General features: G+C 35.4%; 1 protein-coding gene and 1 non-coding gene across 2 annotated transcripts in view; both read left to right on the top strand.

The window, feature by feature from the left end:
- The window catches only part of LOC106674422 (rho GTPase-activating protein 20-like), a 424,732-nt gene that overhangs the window by 29,845 nt on the left and 372,588 nt on the right, over positions 1–22,299 (top strand). The window lies entirely within an intron of this gene.
- Trnai-aau lies at positions 842–915 on the top strand. Its single transcript has one exon. It is a non-coding gene; the product is annotated as a tRNA-Ile (tRNA).

Raw genomic sequence — 22,299 nt, 5'->3', positions numbered from 1 at the left:
AATCCTCAACCGAAGGGATAACTAGAGGGAGCTTGAGGTGTACCTCACTCACGCCCTGCGGTACCGAAAATACCTGGTTGAGCAATTCAATTTTTAAAATCAAAGTTCATTCTAAAGATACAAAACTTGATAAAGCAACTCGACAGACGGCTAAGGCCATTGTCAATTTAGCTTTTTCTTTGGAAATGTAAAGTTAATGTAAATACTTTGTGTAAATAAAGCCTTTATTCATTCATATTAAATATCTTGATCATAAAGATACGGTTTTTGGTTGAATAATCAAATCTCATTTAAAATAATTAAACTATACAATAAATTAACAAAGCTGAAATTTTAAACTGCATATTCAATCTAAACAATCGCATGTATTTTTTTGCTTACATGTGAAGTTAGTTAGGATTTTCGTTTTGTTGTACAGATTTTCATACCCCATGTTATTTTCTAAGAAATCGACTTTTTTCGCCTTTAAAGCAAAATTAATATACATTTTGCGACTTGGTAATTTTTTATAATTTTTGTCTTTCAATTCTCTGTTTAGGTCTGTTAGACACGTTTTGGTTTTTCGCCGGCATCGGTAATAAGTCTGTAATGATTATTAATAAACCTTACATAAAATCTTACATAAAAAGCTTAATTAATTGAAAGATGTAATTTAGTCAATAGATCACTAAATATAATGGATTTAATAAGTAAAACGAAGTAACTTCACTAACAGCTCCCCGCGGCCACTTCATATGTCGCCGACAATCAAATCCTGATTACACATTTTAAAAAAGCAAAAAGGACGGAAAATTCGAAAGGTTTAGGTTGAGTTGGCGATTTGGTGCCCGAGTGGATCGAAGTCACGATAGCTCAAGTGGCTAGAGCAGCGGCGTAATTAGCCGAAGGTCGTGGGTTCGAATCCCGCTTGTGACACTATCTTTTCCATTTCAACCAAAACCTTACATAAAAAGATTAATTAATTGAGAGAAGTCATTTGGTCAATAGGTGACTAAATATAATCGATTATTAATAACGGTTGACTCAAACTCACCACTGGAAGATGTAGAAAAACGCGTCTGTCAGGCCTAAACAGCAAGGACAGGCGGACCAAAATGAAACGACCAACACTACATGCTCGTCAATCTGCACATCTGTAGAAAAAAGAAATTCTGCTCTTTAGTGTTTGTCACGTTACTAAATTCTACTAGAATCTTTTACAATATTGATTGAACTAAATATCTTGCTGATTTGGTTTCAGAATTCAGCACATCAGAGGCATAAACAATTAGCCAAAAGAAATTTTATTTTATTCCTATCAACTTTTTCATCTATTTTTATTTTGTTATATATGTTTTTAATTATTAGGTATATAGTTTTGCTTATAGTTCTTAACATGTTCTTTGCGTTCTCTATACTCTGTTTATTTTGGGCCAGTTCTGGATTCATGTTTGATTGTTTACACTTAAAATTTTTAGATTGTAGCTTGTATTGACGTGGTTGGGTCAGATATTATAGTTTTCTACGCACGGATGCATGAAATCCGCATGTTATGGGTTGCCGATCTTTAGTAGATCTGATGGCATGGTGTTGTAAGTAGGTTAGTATGATCTAACTATAGGCATTTTTTTAGGATGTCGATTAAATAAGTAGAGTTTCGTTCTTTACGGTCGTTTGTTTGGCTTGTTGAAATGACTATTTTGATATTAAAAATTAACTTGTAAAGCTTTATGAGAGGTCATGAATTTGTATATGCTGTGTCAGGCTTATTGTATAATTCGGATTTGTAGGAATTTTTTGAGTATACCGGACCCTGAAACACTGACCCCGGCTCTTCTCGAACAATGGTCTGACATTGTTTTGCCCCTGATGCTAGCGAAGGTAACGAGCGTGAAACGACACCGTTAGGCGCATTAGGAGCAGGCTGTGATATAACTCAGAATTTTGCAGGTCGACACGCATGCCGTTCGGAAGCCGAGGGATTAGTGGAAAATGAGGCAATCGCCCAACGGATTGAACCTGTCCTGCGTGAAATCGGCCGGGCCGTGGGAGGAAAACAAGTAATCGATTCGAAATTTGGGACGATGGACGGTCGCGTCTGTGAAACTCGCCTTATGAGCCATTCGCCTTGACGTTCTTACACGTTCCCCATGCTAGGAATACATAATCCGCCGGTGAGAAGTTTGGATCACGTCCAAACGTCATGTGCAGTCGTCTGTTCGTGGGGGAAAGTGCCAATATATTTATCTATTAATATTACATGCCTGCTAATTATTTAAGTGGATTTATTGCACGTGAATCATAACAGACCTCTCATCCTTGGAAGAACTAAATTTCAATTAATTTTTTTTCTTTCTTGTTATCTACGGTTTAGTAATTATTAAGAGAAAGTAATCAAAAGAGATTTGAAAACATACGATAAAGCCGGTATGGCCAAAATACTGGGACAAAGTCTACTTCACTGTATAGTAATAACAACAACAAAGAAGTGGCGTGCGGTGTCGGTGGCCGCAACAGTTTAGACGTTGACACGGCGCTCATCACTGTGAAGTAAAGGTCCCGGGTTCGAATCCAGCGGCCCTGCATTCGAACCCGACATACTTACAAATAGGCTTTTTTTTAAATACGGGCACCCTGAGGGTTGATATGACATCTGCTGTTGCGAACCTCCGGAAAACAAAAACGTGTACTATAAAAGCAAAGAAGTATCTTTAACAAGATTAAAGCATAAACGACAAAAATGTCAAACAAAATTATAAGAGCACCCTAATGAAGAATACGATACTTTTAGCACATGTTAAAATTTCATGCCGTTAAATTTCATGAGGCCAATCTTATCAAAATGGAGTTAAAGTATAGGAAAATGTATGATCTATTGGTATGCCACGACCCAACGAATTGCATGGGGGTAAGACAATTTTCCCCAAAATCAAGTGCTCAGAGCCCATAGGCATGTACACCAAAAACAACCAAACAAAAGTTCATATAGTTGAGGGACAAACTAAATCAAAAACTTTGGTAAAAAAACAAATAAAACTGTCGTCGGCACCCAGGCCGAATGTTTAACAACGACATTAAGAATCTCTAAAACAACAAAACAACAAATTTCGCCCCCAGAATTAGGGTGGTAGGTGGTCTCGACGGATCCAGGACCCAGGAAAAAAACAGAACCAGGAGAATTTTGCATCTGTTTGCACCCAGAAGATAAGAGAATATGCATTAATATCATTCAAAGTGATGTCCAAGCAGTTAAGAGAAAAACGTTATTATACAAAAGTAAAAACAGCCGATACCCAAGCAGCTAGAGGGTTGAACCGACCATCTTAAGATTCACACGAAGAAGATTCATTCACAACGTGCATAATTTAAGGTAAAACGAAAATTGTATGTCCTGTAAGAAAACGACACATGTTCTGCACCCAGGGAATTTCAGTAAGAGGAAACAATGGAATCTCTCACTTGGCATCAGAAAACCAAGAATCGCCTTGCAAGATTTGTAAGAGAATAAATTATACGATTTATCAGAGGAAGCTAGAAGGGAATTTTAACAGGTTTCATGACGGAGTACTGCAAACTAACCAATTGGTTAACTAGTTAAGAGCAGGAGGAAACTCCAACTATCTGACCGCCTATGATGACTAATTTATAGGAGAAAGCGTTTTCGACCATACAAACCATCCATAGAAGAAACAACTGCCCAATCCAGGACAAGTAGTCTAATGGCCTACTAGGCCAATTGACGTTCATAACAGTAAACCGCAGAAACCTTCTTGACTTTACGTCCATGATTTCTAAGATGAAAATCGTCAATGAAAAAAAACCCCAACATAGAAAAGAATAGTGAGATAATTTACGATTACTTTAGAAATGAATTTTCAATAGTATTACTCAATTATATGTAGATTTTACTTGTTGATTATGTGGCACATATTATGTGTACAACGAAGCAACACGCAAAAGCTGATAAAAATCAGTCAGTAATGTAAATTTATACTTTCTTACAGCACCCATGAATTATGGAAGAATAGCGTTTAACATAAATTTCGGTAGTTATTTTTATTCTTCGGTGATAAAAAACATTTCCTTGTAAATTCTAATAAAAGAAAAGGTGATTAGCCTCGGGAGTAAGAGTAATGAATAAAATTTCCATCTTCGTGTTCGTAGTTACAATTCCCTGGGATCTACAAGGAGACGAAGTTTCTCTTAACTAGCGAATCTCCCAGGTCCTTGAAGACTTCCTCCGGGATTTTTTATCGGAGATTTCCACGGATGTTAAACTTTGGAAACTGAAATTTGCAGCTAGACTCTTTTCTGTCGATAACTGACGCCTTTAAAATTTAAACTACACCTTGCACTTGTAAATTGGCTACATATCCTTGAAAATCGCCGTAGCTGCTACTGTTCTGAGATAGTGTATCTGGCCTTGTCCTGGCTTCTGAACTTTCGAGATTTTTTAACGCTCACAATGAATTAAAATCGTTAATTCATATGCTCAGGTTTAAAAAAAATGTAAACTGACCTCGGTCCTCGAGTTAAGCCTATAATAGTAGGAGTTGTGCATCACGAACAGTCTTTTTTGACTCGTAACGAATCACCATTTACAGGGTGTCTCATTCAAAGGCTCTTAATATGGGGTTTGTGTTAAACGTCGAGCTTTTACGAAAAGTGCAGCAATTTTGTCAGTACACCCACCTCAAAATGACGAAACAATTCTAACATTAACCAAAGATGAAGTCACAGTATCAACACTCTAAAATAATGTTTATAAAAAAAAGTTTAAATAAAGCAAATAAAAGAATGAGGAATGTAGTATACTAGGTGATCCATCTACTCATGTGACTTAAGTTTTAAGAAAGGTTTTTTTTTGTCATTCTTTGGGTAATAAACAAAATTTCTATGTTGCACATTTTCTTTGTTTCAGCTTTCTGTATCCGCATTTCACTTCATGTCCAACGAATAAAACTTTCAGTCCTAAACTTGCACGTTTTGGATTTCTCGTGCGAATTAAAAAAACTCTAACCAACAGTGGAAATTATTTGGTTCAAAAATCAACAAGACAGTTGAGAATTGAAAGAGAAGAAGTTATGTAAAACCATATGTAGACTATCTAACTATGTGTGCGAAGGTAAATAGGTCATAGAATGATATGTGTGATAGATGTTTGGGCACATAATCAATGATAGATGTAATAATGATTTGTACAAAGAAATATTCCCTATAGAGTAAGCCGTTATCTAAAACTTCCATTTGACTATATAACCAGTCATAAATTAATTTATATTTTTTGAATTAAATGTAACGTCTAATGAATGATTTGTAACTAAGAACGTGTGGGCAACCATGGATGAATGGCTATGGCCTTTGTACTTATGCAAAAAAAATTAAAAATTAAGATTAGTTTATTTAAATATAATTTAGTATTTCGAACTTAAATCGATATTTTATTTTAGAGGATTTCTGGAACATGACAATCAGCCACACATTATATAGCAAGCACCTGCTTTTCATCTGCAATCTACTTTACATTAACGTACAGAATGATATTGAATATGATTTTTTATCATGCGTATAGATTTTTGTAAGATTATTGTAAATTAATATAAAATTTAATGACAACAGAATACCCATCTTTCGATTTTCATCAAATTCATAAACTTTTCAGGTTTTTATAAATTAATTATACAAACTGGTACAACGTATGGTTTGAGGAATGGAAAAATGTTTTGTATTCATGTAAAATAAACTTTATCCGAAGTTAACTTTTCAGGCTCTCACATCAAAAAGCAATAAGTCGATCCAAAGAACAAGCACAGTTGGTTCTTCAGGAAGAGCTAAAAAAAGTTGCATAAAGGGACGGTGCCCCTGGCCTTTCAATGTCAGGAAAACTTGTCGATCAAACAACAAGTTCTTATCAATTATTGTAGTTTTGCAGAAACTGGTGGGGCAAAAACCGGAGAAGGTATTTTGAGAAATATTGTATCCCTTGAGGATGTCTCAGCCATGTCACTGATGGCTCCAAAACAAATGAAGGAACCGGATCAGGCGTTTTCTACACAAGCCAAAATATGATCAATCAATCTCATTAGGGGAGTACACATCGGTCTTTCATGCTGAAATACATGCCATAAACGCTTGTGCGTTAGAAGAAGTTATACCGACAAAAAAGAAATCACAAAAGATCGGATAACCAATCCGCGAGCAAATTAGCAGAATCAAAATATCAAAGAATCTCTAAAGCCTGGGGAAACCCAACAACGTGATGATCTTGGGTACCAGGACACAAAAGAAGTCTAGAAAAGATAGACACACTGGCCGGAGGAGGATCTGGAAGACGGTATATTGGCCCTGAACCTTTTCTTGGGATAACCAAAACAACGATAGAATCTACCATCATAGAATGGATAAAAAAGGAAGAAGTGAATTAACTCTAGAGGTGCTAGGTACAGTAAGCTTATGATGAAAGAACCCTGAACAAGACCGGCAACCTCACTGCTACTGGAGAGTGCTAACATCAGAGGAATGATAGGATCATATACCTGTCACTGGCATCTGAGATAACATCTATATTGCATGAGTATGTACAGGAATGATCCTAGGATTGAAATGAGGAAGGCCACCCACATCATCATCGAATACGAAACAGCCGCTCAATTGAGCCATAACCTGGGCTACAAAGAAAACCGAGGGAAAGGATTTGTAGCAACGACTTAGCACTCCTTAGGATAAAGTGGATTTTACTGAATTAAGGAAGGAACATACAATAAACCAGAATTGTTCAGTGCTTAAGAAAAATTCGACTTCATACTAACCATCAACAAATCAATGCACACAAATCCGGTCTGTAGTTATTAGATTTAGTTAGTAGTAGTTAATAGATCACGATTTAGAAATAATGAACGTTTGGAAATTTTCAACCCAAGGAGAAGCTCAATGCGTTTCACGTTATGAAGACAATAGCAAATAACCATAAATATAAAAATCAATCAGTTTTCTTTGGGTCATGCGTGGTCGACCTAAGATTAACACGATAATATAAACAAATAGACGTGTTTTGAGCAATGGCGAAATAAATACTACTATGCAATTTTTTCTTAGCAAACTTGTACTTTGGAACTGCAATCAGTTTTTTTTTTGACTATCTAAACTTTTAAAATGGGCAAATAATCTGATTAGTTATTCAGAAATCGTGATATGCGGTCTGGTGTGATGTAGGTTTCAAAAAAACGTTTTCTTTAGCGTGCCAACGTTTCGATCTTTATTGAGCCCTGAAGATGATCTAAATAAAGATCGAAACGTTGGCACGATAAAGAAAATGTTTTTCTGAAACTTTATCACACCATACCGCATCTCACGATTTCTGAATAATTATCGATTAACGGTCACTAATCACCACACAAATGTGATTAGCCAATAAAAAATATTTAAAGATACTTCAGTTAAATATTAAAATCTTAATGCTTGTTTTATTATAAAAAATCTCTTCTTGTACCGTGTATATTTTTTAATGTAAATTGAAAGTTATTTATAACATATTGTTATAATGTGTTAAATGCATCACGTTTTTTATTGCTTTAACAAGTCCAATTTGGCAGAAAGGAAGTAATCAACTTGTCGGTTTTGTTAGATTCTTATCGCAAGGACATACTAGACTGGTACAAAAGTGAGTCGTTGTAAACGCAATTTGCCTATAAATGAGAATAATAAGAGTGGATCCTATTTTTATCTAATAGACCAGGTCACTTTTTTTTTAATTTGAAGTCGAAAATCAATTTATTTTTATTTCAAAACGCACTATTTATCACGATTTGTCCTTTTCTTAATGCAGTACTACTAATGAACCAATTAATTTCAGATTACATTGTAAATATTTACCTTTTTCATAGTGTTTTTGGCATAGAATTCAATGAAATTTTTGTCGTGACAAGGTCGTTTAAATAGTTTTTAAATGACTAATGATAGTCATAAAAAGAAAATTCAAGCTCAAATCACGGCCTGGTAGATGCAGTAATACAAATTAGTCATTCTCCGACTATATGCTAATGGTTTGCACTTGGAAAATTACACTTCTGGAGTTATTGAGATTTCCAGTTTAAACTGACTGAATTAATAAAGGTCAAACCTAGTAAGTTTCAAAGGAATGTATAATTTTCACTTTCATAACTGTAATAGTATTAAATGTTAAACGTACACTACGTAACACAGGTTCTACACGATCTTAAAACTTTTCCTTAAGGGTGAAATTTTGTAACTGTTATGGTTTCATTCAATTGATTTATTTTTGCCTTTATGTAAGTTCCAAATATAGTAGAAATAGAGACTACATTAGAAATAGTTTTCTGACCTAGTTGAATAGTTAACCATCTTTATATAGTGTTTTTCCTGTTTAATTGCTGTTGAAACATATGAAAACCAAAAACACTTCTAAAAGTCATCTAACAATACAATAACAAAATATTTTCTTTTCTTTAAATTGAAAAGAGGGTCAACGGACCGTAACAAATAGTGTTTTATCGCTGTGTATATTTACACGGTAGAAAGGTCAGTTTTGGGTCAGAGTTATACCCAGATTTTAACAAAAAAGTCAATATTAAATGTAGTTTTTATAATTGAAATATTCATTCAAATAGTATTGAACACACATCACAAAACCCTCTCAACCACCGTAAATCAGCACGTCAGAAACCTGGCATCCCTCAAACCCTCCTCGCTGACTGAAAAGACGATGGCCACGAGATTTCTTAGGAAGTGATAGTGATGATAGGGAAATTGATAATGACACAATTATTATTTAAACTGGCAACATTTTAGTATAATTGGAGTACTAGGGTTAAAGATAGGGATAAAAGAGGGGTCCGGCCTTCTGCACCTCGACCTAAGTAGATCTATTGGGATTCCCTGTTTTTATAACTCACTGGCCAGCTCAGGTTGCTAATCAACCTGCATAGCCCTGCCAGGGGCTCCTTAGTGTACGATCTTGCTTATGGATTTTCCAGACCTAGTTGTTAGAACCTGCACCTACATAGAACTTCCTAGAAACACAAAACTGTCTCCTCTCCTTCCTGGCAGTATCTGCACAGTGTTTTTCCTGTCTGTACTCCTATCCGGTGCATGTGCTTTTTTAAGTGGCAGTGCCCAGCCAGGAGTCAAACCAGAATCCCGTTTCGGTTGCGGCTGACTTCCAGTAAGTCATTCCTTTGTAAGTTTTGAGGATGGCCCTTGATGTCTCGTGACTGTGGTTTGTACCGCCAGGTTTTTGACCCATTAAGGATCCTTTTATAAAACATGTTTCTTCTTTTGTGACAAGATGATAAACCACAGTAGGGTCAGGCCCAAGAGCCCCTTCTTTGGCCAACATGCCATCCTTTTCGTTGCCTCTATGCCCCAAGTGCCCACGGACCCATGCCAAGGTCAGGTCATTGATATAACTGAGTTCCACCAGGGCCCCTTGCAGTTCCAAACCCTCTTTGTCTTTACCTTGCATGAGGCTAGGCCTTTAGTGCAGCCTGACTGTTAAAGAAGATGGCTAACTTCCGGGAATGTATTTCTAAACTTTTTATTTCTCTTATTTTAAGAGAAAGATATCAGCAGCCAAATTAACATAATCAGTTGTAAAGAATAGTATAAGAAAAAGACATATAATAAATATGAAAAATAGGTCACTTCATGAACAGATAAGAAGTCCTCAGATAAGTAGTTATAAAAAACGTACAGTTGTAAAATCTATGCAGGGTATTGACATCTCACTTTTCCCTTCGTCGATCTGAAGGTGTACCCAAGAAATCTAATGTACATAAAAATTCATAAATACCTCGTTGCTATTATTTGCAATGTAAACAGGCCGTGTAACAGAAAAAATAAAAATAATTAATTATGTTAAAAACGTTTTTCTGCGTGGTAAGATGTGCTTGTTGTGAAACGTAAATAAAAATCTCGATACGGTTCGGCCTACATATCAATGATATTAAAATAAATTAATTAAATGAAGGAATGTTCTTTTAACCAAAATGCCGAATCAAAAATAATATTGAAAATATTTGTTTGTATAATATTATACTATTGACTGATTCAGGATTAATTGATAAAAATGCATGGAAACAATAAGCATTTAGGACCCAAAAGAGGAAGAGACAGTGAGAGAAGAAGAGCTAGAGAGAGAGAGAGAGAGAGAGAGAGAGAGAGAGAGAGAGAGAGAGAGAGAGAGAGAGAGAGAGTGAGAGAGAGAGGATGAGAACGAGTGAGTAATGAATGGTTTCAGTTTTCCTTTAATTTCAAAATTCAATGAATGGTTCAAATGAATGTTTGAAAGATAGGAAAGTAACAATGACAGATGAAGAGAAAAAGGTTAATGAGAGCTAGAGAGTGAGAAAGAGATAAAAGGTAAAATATAGCACGTAAACGAGAGCAATACAAAATCTTTGAGAGAGCTCAGAGAGATAGTAAAGTGTGTTAGTGAATGAGGAAGTGATTGAAAGAATGAGAAAGAGAGAAAGGAATTGAGGAAGAAAAAAGAAGAATGCGATAAAAAATTAAAAACGCATAAGCGACTTAGACGTTAATAAAATGAAATATAGACAGATAATTAGTTACATAAATAGATATATATACTGGTAGTTGGGTTGCGTATGGTAGGTAAAGCGAGAAAAACGTATATGCATATTATTGTATTGTCGTTATAATTAAAGATCGCTATTTAAGTTTAATGCTTAGAACGGGGATAAAATTGGTACATGGAGAAAAATTTTCACAACTTTAGTTATGACCTAACTATTGAGTAAACAGTTGATATCTAAATTTGGAGAAAAAAATAGTGGACATATTTCACATGAGACAGAATTGCATGTGCCTCAGGGATAGACATCTGGGGCGTTTTGTAAGTCTCATTTCATACAGGATACCGAGTGTGACGAGAAAGTGGTGGTCCTTCGCGCTCCTGTTTAACATTGCCTCCGGACCCCTCTCCCCAACAAATGACTAGTAAATCGTATGCCGACACACAATTAACGTTGCAAAAAAGTCAATTAATTGGAGTAAAAAATTTAAATTTATACTCGGTGGACGGCAGGTAACACGCGCCATTACTGTTACGTACCTGGTCGATTCCAAATTGGGGTAACGATGTGAGATTGTGCTGTTATGAAATTGTTCTCTTTGACGCACCTCAATAGCATAAAAACAGATAATTATGTTAAATTCAAGATTAAAGGCACAAAAGTGAAAGGGTAGCCAGATACATTTAGAGCCGTGTTGAATCTATTATCTGAACGATTAACTACAAAAAGTGAAACACCTTCAGATCTCTATCGATCGCTTAATTCCTGAGGGCAAACCCGATTATGGAATACCATTTTCTCCCAAATTTAAATGCATTTTTTTTCCAAATGTATATGCTCTAAAGCAATAAATGATTATGTTGCAGATAGTTAATAAAATTAGGAATGTATACTTTTACTTAGCCAGAGGGTAGAGAATATAACGTATTGCTTTCTACTGATTTCTGACTCAATTCATTCCAATAATTTTCAAATTTTTGAGGAAAGCGATATCTAACAACGTCCAATGTTGATCATTGATAACTGAGAGGCGTAAACCTCATTATAGATGTCCAAGAATAGAACGGATCGTCCTCCGCCTCCTGGATCGCGAAGGCTCGCTGTATATTTCGGCCGGACCCGTTTCTTAGTTTCACCACCATAATTTATTAACAAAATTCCGCTGCGTTTTGAAAGAGTTTTTGAAGGATAGGAAGGATCAAACGATTTGCCAATTTTTATTGGGTTACATGAAGAAAATTTAAATAATTTAGTTTAACTTAATCTTTGACGAATGTTTAAAAACCATGATTTGTGTCTAAAAACTTTAAATTTATGTATATAATTATAAGCCACTTCTACAAAATTACTTGTTAATTGGATATTTGTACTATAAGTAGCACACTAAACTAACGTACTACTGTTTGAAACGTAACATAATGTATTTCCGGCTGTAATGAACACTTTCAGCTGGAAATGCCCTACGTCTTAAAAATAAATGTCAGAAGTGATGTATGTAAATCCATTATATTTAGTGGTTTATTGACCAAATTACTTCTTTCAATTAATTAAACTTTTTATGTAAGCTCTTTGGTTGAAATGAAAAAGTTAGTCTCACGAGCGGGATAACTTTTTCATTTCAATCAAAAACCTTACATAAAAACCCATTAGGTTTTGTTGTCCGATTGACCAAATAAATTCTTTCAATTAATTAATCTTTATGTAAAGTATTGGTTGAGATAAAAAAGTCTCTGTCACGAGCAGGATTCGAACTCACGACCTCCGGCTAAATACGCCGCTGCTCTGCTACTTGAGCTATCGTGACTTCGATCCACTCGGACACCAACTTCCCATCTCTACCCACCTTTTGAATTTCCCTCCTTTTTGCCATTTTTCAAATGTCGTGTAATCTTGAAAAATTACAAAAAGGAGGGAAAATCCGAAAGGTGGGTAGAGATGGGAAGTTGGTGTCCGAGTGGATCGAAGTCACGATAGCTCAATTAGCAGAGCAGCGGCGTATTTAGCCGAAGTCGTGGGTTCGAATCCCGCTCGTGATACTAATTTTTTTATCTTAACCCATACCTTACATAAAGATTACATAAAAAGATAATTAATTGAAAGATATATGTAAAGTTCAACCTCAATCCTATGTCTCTACTGGATTTTGTTTCTAACACTAATTTCTCTTTCAGATATTTTGTAATTTCAGTTTAAGTATACAACTAGAATTTTGTTATATTTCAGAAATTTCTGTAGGTAATGTAGTTGTTCAAAATGAGGAAAAAAGAGCCATTTTTTGGTGCCATATTCCAAAATATATTTTGCCGATTACGACCGATCTGTTTTGCTTTTATTTTTCGTAGTATAGAGTAAATTTGTGACCAGTGAAATTTTAAAATACCGAATAGTACATATAAAACAAGAACATAGAACACAAATCAGCCCTGGGTGTTGTTCGCTACGATTTTTACCAAATATTTCTCTACAAAACGAAGTGAAGGATAGTAATACGATGAAGAGATCCGGAGAGAAGTGAAATGAAGGGTAAAACAATTAAACTTTTAAATAGAAGCTTATTTCTTTAAAAAAGCTTTGAAGCTTATTTAATTTTTCCCTTTATCGTTCAATTAATGCCATGAAAACATTAGACACCGATTTCCTACTTGCAGTGTGTTGTAGTGTGTTAGGACGATTTTTTAGTTGGGATGGTTGTTTTTCCACAGTATAGACATAAAACACAAGTCCTCGTTATGCGTAAGGGATTTGCAACTTTGAACAAAATATTTGAAGTACTTCTAAAGCTCCAAAGTATCACGGAATGGATTCCATTCTATGCAGAAAATGTTTTACTTTGATGTTTTTTTGGTTCGAAGAATTCATAACATTTCACATCCAACTGAAGCCATTTCAAAAACAATGTAGGCAAATGGTGCAACGCTAGGGAGATAAGCAGGCGAGAACGCTTTCTGCCATCATTTCAGTAAAATTAATCAATGAATCATATGTGCATCGTGTTGCAGAGTTGGTATTTTTTATCACATATTTTATCGAGATCTTATGGCAGCTTAAAAGTTCATCCAAAAGCCACCAAATGGAGTACTATTACAATTTTTGCTCGATTTTTCTATAGACATTAAACTATATTTGACTTTGATATTTGAAGCAGCAAATATGACTGATCTTCAATTTATGTTACATGTAGATTGTCAGCATCATTAGTGCAATTTATGAACCAATAAGAAAGTCGGTGTTCCATGAAATAAAAAGTCTTAATCAAACACTCGCTTCATCTTATTATCTTCTAATATTTCAGCTACATAATATTTCTTTCAACAGCTGAAACTGCAAAACTCGATACCACTTTCAATAAGACAATCCAAACCAATAATTCATTGTTGACGACATAGTTAAATTATTGACTTATTAAACCAACATAAATTATGTATTCCAAATCCTTCAATAATGATTCACTTTAACACTATAATAATCACAAATAGTATTCACTGATCTTAAAGTTTATTTATAAATTTAATTTATAGTTATTTTATTTTTACTTGATTTATTTTATTTATTGTTTGTACGAATGTACAACATATTTCAAACAAATATTATTTTGAAAAAATCAGAATGAAGAGCAAAAATGATACTATACTTCTAATTTATTTAGAAACTGTCAGATCATTGCTGTAGGTATTAATAAATAGGTGTTAATAAACAAATATTATAAATTAATTATTCAGAAATCGTGACATGCGGTCTGGTGTGATGTAGGTTTCAGAAAAACATTTTCTTTATCGTGCCAACGTTTCGATCTTAATCGAGATCATCTTCAGGACCTGGGATTTACAAACATTGTTTACATTTAAGAAATACATTTTGGATGTTGAAAAGTGAATTTATACAATGCAAAATATCAATCAAAGTATTTCTACTCACTCAAGTGTTTGTCTTCTGTGTAATTGTGCCATTCTTGCGTGTCGTGTTGAGAGTGACCTCCTTGTTGGGAAGAATGGCACAATTACACAGAAGACAAACACTTTGAGCCCTGAAGATGATCTCAATAAAGATCGAAACGTTGGCACGATAAAGAAAATGTTTTTCTGAAACCTACATCACACCAGACCGCATCTCACGATTTCTGAATAATTATCGATTTACGGTCACTAATCACCACAAATATTATAAAATTAAAACAATTAAATATCAGACAGACATTTATCATATATAATGTCACGATAGCTCAAGTAGTAGAGCAGCGGTGTGACCAGAAGGTCGTGGGTTCGAATCCCGCTCGTGACACTGACTTTTTAATCTCAACTAAAAACCTTAATTAAAAAGATTAATTAATTGAAAGAAGTAATTTGATCAATAGACCACTAAGTATAATGGATATATAATAATATTATAAAGTAGGTTAATAGACAAATTGGATTTTTCTTTTTCATTGTGCATACACCGTGTAGAACGGTTTGAAACCTAACATTTTGGAGGTCAAAATTTGAGTTTTTAAGTTAAAATTGGCTTTTTTGTATTGCAAATGGTCAGTTGATGAATTTATAAATACTGGATTAAAAATCGAAATTGTTTTTAGTAGTATATAGAACTTTATGTAACCTTGTGTATTCATTTCACATGAGTTGTAAAAAGGTAAAAACTGGAGCTGAAAATATGTCTTTCTCAATGTCCTTTTTTTGATCTGTTGGCTCTCAAGACCGACAAATTGCACGTGAAACGACGGAATTGCGGACCCGGTAGCCTCATTGTCCAGAAGAGTGTGTCGAGTCGAACCTTTGAACCGGGAGTTCAACAGTGTCAAGAAAGCCAATTGACGCAACAAACAGGAAAGCATAAAAAGAAACAACCGTGTTTTTCAAATATAAACAATAAACTATACACTGTATGCACATGTTTAGCAACATTAGGCTTGGTTAACCGGTTAAACAGCTACAATTATTCAATACAGTAACCCAACTTTAGCTCCCCTTAGGTCAGGTTCGTTATCTTATTTACGTGGGTCTGCCGGTGAAGAGCTTTCTGATAATGGAAATGGGGGAAGTTTATCGTCTTAACGAACGTCTTCGTGACGTTCCGAATCGCAGTTTGCTTGATCTACTTTCCACCTGGTTCCCTTAAAAGAATGACCTTAAACGGGTTCACAAATTATAAGAAATGCTGAATTTCTATCCACCGTCTGGACACGGACAAAAATTACTCAAAAAATTATTGTGCTCTTTACACACTAGCGATTATAGTTTTCACCACTAATTTTTCAAAGTAATAAACTGTCCTCAATATTCATGTCGACTGGAAAAAATGGGCGCTTGCGGGACAAGGAACGTCGTAATTGGATGAAAGTACGACGTCTTCTATGTCGCGGATAATTAAAAATTTCTTTTTACTTCTTATCTCTGTCAAAGACTTTCATTTAAAAAACAACAACAACAAGACGATAAACAACAGACAATTGCTGGGGTTAACTACAAAAAATACAATAACATCTACGATGAAACGTAAGATTTAGAGCTCGTTTGTAGCGCTTTTTCTATTTTAAGAAAATAACCTCTTAAATTTTTCAACATAAGCTATGATATTTAATATCCTAATGCAAAACTTTTCATTGAATTGAGTAGGCAAACCAACTCAGGGTGAATCAGGGAAATAGCTTAAATAATTTCCACATGTTATAAAGTTTGTCCTATATCATATTTAAAAATTTCGATTTTACAGTACAGTTGACAATTTTTGTTACCGGCATTTTGGGAATTTACCAACAAATGAATGAAATTTTCAGCCAAAAAGCTCCTACTTTTATATTGCCTTTGTTGAATCTTGATAGCATAAAAGTTTACTGTTACAGTTACTTTTAGCATGAACACATAACCTATAATCCGCTTTCTTTTAGTGAGAAAACATAATTTTTTATTTAATCTTTTAATACAAAGAAGGTTGGTTTATGTCAGACAATTATGATAAAATTTAATAAGTAATATAACATTTTTTACTAGGCATTAACTATGTGGGAATAACTATGTAACTAGCTTATATGATAAAAACTTTATGTCTGTGTGCATGTTCTGAAAGTTTTTTAAAGATCAAAGTTATATTANAATGCCTAGGTAGACTCGTACCCCATCCCTAAAGGGTCCGGGCCTTGGTTGGTTCAGGCGCCCTGCATAAACCTCTTGGACTTGTTCACAAACCCCAAGATTTTGAACCATTTTATCTCGGGGAGTGATTTGGCAAAGTCCTCTCCTTCAAAATTTTCAAATCTATGCCTGGCATACCTATCACACTCTGCGAGGTAGTGCCGTGCCGTTTCTTCATTTATTTCACAGAAGCGGCGGAACGTATTGTTATGTCACTAATATAATGAAGCCGTTGCATTTTTCAATAATACTGTTTCTTTTGTATTTTGCAGGAAAACTAAGCTCACACTCAGAAAATGTTTTTTTTTTATACGTGGTTTTTATCGTCAGTTTTGGTCGTCATCTCGTGTATTAATGAGATTGTTTAGCTAATTTAAAACCAAATAAATAAATAGGGCGTTTTCATCATTAATGTTTTTTTATTACCGCAAACGGAAAACCACAACTTAGACTGCTAGGAAAATTAGCGATGTGTGTGGTGGTGTCGCTTTAGGAGAAAGGCACCGTCCGTAAGTGGCTTTCTCGGTTCAGAAGCGGTCCCATGGTGCTCTGGTCGATATTCAACATTGATGATGATCAAATTAAAGCGATTGAGAATAACCTATATTCAACTTCATGAAACAACAACATGTATGATGGATGATCTGGACTAAGTGAATAGTTTCTCAGATTGTTAACAGAAAAGAGGTTATTTGCCCGCATAACCATAAGTGATTCCCTCCTAAAACGCAATGTAATCCATTTTTTATAAAGACTCATAACAAGTGATGGAACGTGAGTCCCTTACAATAATGTTCAAACTTAAACATGTTGGAGGAAACGCAACGACCAACCGTTAGAAAAGAAATGCCGTGCATTTAGAGGGATTGAGTAAGATTTAATTGCTTTATCATAAGCTTCTTCCGTCCAACCAAACCGTAAAGTATTCTGCACACAATTTGAGAGTTAGTCAACGACCGGCATTGGTTAATCGCAAGGGGATTGTTTTCTACCAGGAAATCGCTCGCTCCCATGTTTCTTTGCAGACACTCCAGGAATTGGTGAAGCTTGGCTTCAACTTTCCTTGAACCTTGGCATATTAATTCGCTAACACTGTACATAGGCCCTTCAGATGTTCACTTATCCGGGCTTTGCTAAACTCTATTTATGAACGAAACTTACTTCATTGTAGGACTGGAGAAAACACATCGAGGAGTCGCTCAAAACCTGATAAGTCTAGTGGGGCGAAATTATAAAATTCTGTGGAACAAATTGTTCATACCTTGTTAATTTATTTTTGTTTCCGTGTACCTGAAATTTTACGACCTGCTAGTTAACATTTCTCTTATGAATGCAGTTTGTAATTAACCAACATCTACATGATTTTTACTTTGCAATTTATTACTTTTTAAATGGTTGTGACATCTTTTACGTAAAATATGTTTGTTGAAATCGATTATCGTTTATAAATTTTGATATTTGACAATTCACTCGAACTGTGCGGACCGTATTCAGCACGTTAAAGTCGAGAATTTGGTATGTCGTATTCACTTATTTGGGAAGTATTAGCAAAATTTGCACAGTCTGGTGTTTGATAACTGTCTCGTCACACTTTTAAGAGTATAAATATTCAGAGATCGTAAGATGCGGTCTGGTGTGGTTTTAGAAAAACATTATCTTTATCGTGCACACGTTTCGATCTTTATTGAGATCATCTTCAGGGCTTAAAGTTTGTTTTCTGCGTAATTGTGCCATTCTTGTGTGGGCACTCTCAGCACGACAATGTTGTAAAGGAAGTTTTAAACAAAAGCATCTGAGAGGAAGATACAAATTAGATTGACAAAGGAAGGGTCAAACAGGTGGTCAAAGCAGGATACAACTCTCATTTCAAAAACCATTTCCATCAAAGCACTTCTAAACTTGTCATCTAGCAACACTGTAATTTTATTCTTCTTTGGCAGCATATAAAAAATTAATAATTAAAAACTAAAGCTCACAATTTTATTTGGAAAGCTGGAACTTCAAAAGCATATAGTCACCGTGTTTCAAAGGTTGCGCGATTAGTGTAATATTCACAATTAAGGATATTTAGAATTTTTGATCTTTTAAATCATATTTCTCTAGATAAAGAACAGGAGGAATTCCACGAGTTGCCTGTTTTGTTTTATTTGATTTCCAAACCGCCCGTAAAAGCGTACAAATCGAATTTTCTGGCTCTAATGGGAAAATGGCTCGAAGTGGGCCTTTCAATTGCGCCCTGATCTTGATTCAGAGCCCGTTGTTTTGGTCATTTCGGAAAACCAATACCGTACCTGACCCATTTACTGCTCCGTCTTTATTTGGTAAGCGCTCTTTAGAAAGAGGCTTCCATCGGGAAAATTGAGACTCGAGTCTATTGGTGTATCGACGTGAGCAAGAGTAAAATAATGGGGAAGTGCCTTGGACGGCGAAAATGATGAAATGTTTCGCATGTGGTGCATTTTTGTGAACCAAGGGCGAAAAATGTGTTTACGATTTTCTTCCGTCTGTGAACATAACGAAACAATGAAATTTTATAAGTTATTGAAATTTTGCAGAGGTCTAATTAAAAAAACGTTAAGTACGGGATGTTGATGATGATAATGGATGCTAGGAAGTGGGGTTTTGTTCCCAAGCACTACAACCGTCTGGCGTGTTGTACCTTCCTGGTTCACTAGTTCAGTGGGATCGATTCGATCCTTCTCCTCAGAAGTACTCGGTCATTGACAGGTCACTACAATTCTTTGTACAATCTACAATACATCACACCAGACCGCATCTCACGATTTCTGAATAATTATCGATTAACGGTCACTAATCACCTTACAATTCCTTTTCCTGAATTTGTACTTCAGGTTGTTTCAAATGAGCATTTGCTTCCTCGAAGTACATGTAGGTGGCTGTTTTTTCCTCCTCATTGCATAATCTGCAAATGGGATCGTCATTGAATATGCCCATGTTTTTTACATGTTTTTAGATATCAGGGACAGATAAATAGTACATTTCTCTGAGTTTGGCATTACTGATGAGGGTTGTTTAGCAAAGGTTTACTTAGTCTAGCGCCCCTAGAGTTTACCCACTTCTCTTATGGCCTTGTTTCGATCCATTCTGTGATGGAGGATCCTATGCTTCGTTTTGCTATTCCAAAAATAGAGGACCTATTTGAAGGTATGTACTAACCTATGTTCAGTGTATATATTTTTTTAAATATAATTTGTAGTACATTACAACTACCTTAATGTAGGTAATAAGTAACAGTGAGCAAGGTAATTAAAACAAAACAAAATTAAAACCAAGAGTGGAGAAAACACCCATTGGTATTACTCCAAGGTTACAATAATATTGTTTGTTCAATTGATACGTGTGTCATTATCACTTTCACTGTCATCACCATCACTTCCTAGGAGATCTCGCGGCCATTGTCGGCGGGGAGGGTTTGAGGGGATTCGTCGGGATGCGAAGTTTCTGATGTGTTGGTTTACGTTAGTTGGGAGGTTTTTATGAAATTTACGGTAACGGAAACGTATTTCATCTTGTACGAAAGGAATATGTAAATCTGTATGTGTAGTTTGGTTCGATACATAAAATGGAGCATAATTTTTCGTAGTATTATAGACTGGGCAGTTTGAATGCGGTGGACATTGGAATGTTTGGCTGAATCCCACACTTCCAGTCCGTAAGTCCAAATCGGCTTAACTATGGTGTTGTAAAGCAGCCTTTTATTTTTGAGACGTAAATTAGAGCGTTTGTCAAGAAGTCGTGTAAGAACTCTAAATCGTGTCATAACCTCCTGACGTTTCAGTCTTGTGTGAGGATTCCACGTCAGGCGTTTGTCGATGTACAATCCGAGGTACCGCACCTTGTCCGCAGTTGGGAGGGGAATATTGTTTAAAAAACAGGGGGGGAGATCTTTTTACGAAGAGTGAAAGTAATGTGGGTAGATTTGTCTGTGTTAAATTTTATCCTTTTCTTTTTACACCAAGACTCTAGTAGTATGAGGTGTTGTTGGAACTTTCGAGTGGAAATGACAAGGTCGGAGTTGCTAGAGAGAATTGCCGTATCGTCTGCAAATGTGAATGTGGTGGTGTCGGGATGAGATGGCATGTCAGCTGTGAAAACCTGGTACAGTGTAGGGGCCAGAACGCTACCCTGAGGAACACCAGCATGGATAGGAAAATACGAAGAGAAGGAATGGCCTTCGATGACTTGGAAGAATCGGTCAGTGAGGTGCAGTTCGAGATAGTAGGTGGATGGAAGGATGCCCTTGAGCATGAACAGCAGGCCCGGGTGCCAAACTCGATCAAAAGCTTGGCTTACGTCAAGAAAGGCTCCGGAACAGTACTGTCCCAACACAAGGGAGGATGAAATAATGTCTACCACGCGGTGACACTGCTGGACAGTTGAGTGGCCGTTGCGAAAACGAAATTGATGGTCTGGGATGATGTTTTGAGAATTTAGAATCGGAAGAATGTATATACATACACTGTATATACATTCATATATGGTCTTGCGTATCCTCCTCTGGCCAGTTTGTCTGCCTTTTCGTTACAAAATTCTTTTATGTCTTTTCCTTTTACGCAAGACATCGTCGGTTTATTTGGTTAAGTACTAGAGAACTAACTTTATTGTACAGAATTGAAAATATATGAGGGAATGTTAAAAACATTCTCTATATTAACGTGAAAAAACGTGAATTCACATACTCCAACTATTTACGGAGCATGAACTCTAACTAGAACAATATTTCTATTACCTTCCTCCAACTTTGAATAAACGATAGAATTGTAGATGATTTCGCGACTTTTATTTTTCCACACTCACTTCATGACATTCTGAGCCACAAATGGGCGAAACCTTCGAGAATGAAAGAAAGAGAAAAAACCGTGTTAACGATTTTCCCCATGGCTACTGAATCGTGTTTATGCAAGATCCGACAGGCGATAAGCGAATGCGCAGTAGCATATGAAATTTAACGAAAAACATTTTCTGTACGCGTCCAATCATCACGCGACAGACGACACTCTTATGTCACTTATTTTCTTGAATTTAATTGGCAATAAAACGTTTTATGAGTTTCTTCTTTGATGAGGATTTCTGCAATCTGGGAGTTACAAAATGTATAAGACCCATCGGGAATAAAAAGAAACGCCTCGTCCGTCTTAACTCCTTTATTAGGAATGGTTTGATTGATGATCCGTTATGAAATACACTTCATTACTTCACCACCATCTTCCTTTTGTCAATCATTAATCAGTTTATAACTTAATATTACACTATTAAGTAAATAATATAAAAAAATTATTATCTGTTCGTTAGTAGATTGTTGATAAACCTTTTGAAATATTATTAAAGTGTGTTAACTGTCTGTTTTTGTTTTTATAAAATTTTGGAGAAGGTTAAAGAGTTAACTGCTGATTACCTTCAAAATATTTATATCTGCAATAAACAGTTTTCAGCCTCTATTTAATAATTTACAAAACCTGTTTAAGTGTCATAGTTCAGTTTTATTTTACACTAGAAACAAAAACGTGCGATTTTTTAATAATATTTTTAATGATGTCTACTAGGGCTTTCTTTTGCCCAATATGGATGGAATTTTAATCAGCTAGCTTTTAAAGAATTATTAGTTGAATAGAAAGTTTCTTCAT

Source organism: Cimex lectularius, unplaced genomic scaffold (genome assembly GCF_000648675.2).
Source record: "Cimex lectularius strain Harlan isolate CLEC.00 unplaced genomic scaffold, Clec_2.1 scaffold24, whole genome shotgun sequence".
NCBI lineage: Eukaryota > Metazoa > Arthropoda > Insecta > Hemiptera > Cimicidae > Cimex > Cimex lectularius.
The sequence above is the reverse complement of the archived record's forward strand: the minus strand, read 5'-3'. Positions and strand labels throughout refer to the sequence as shown.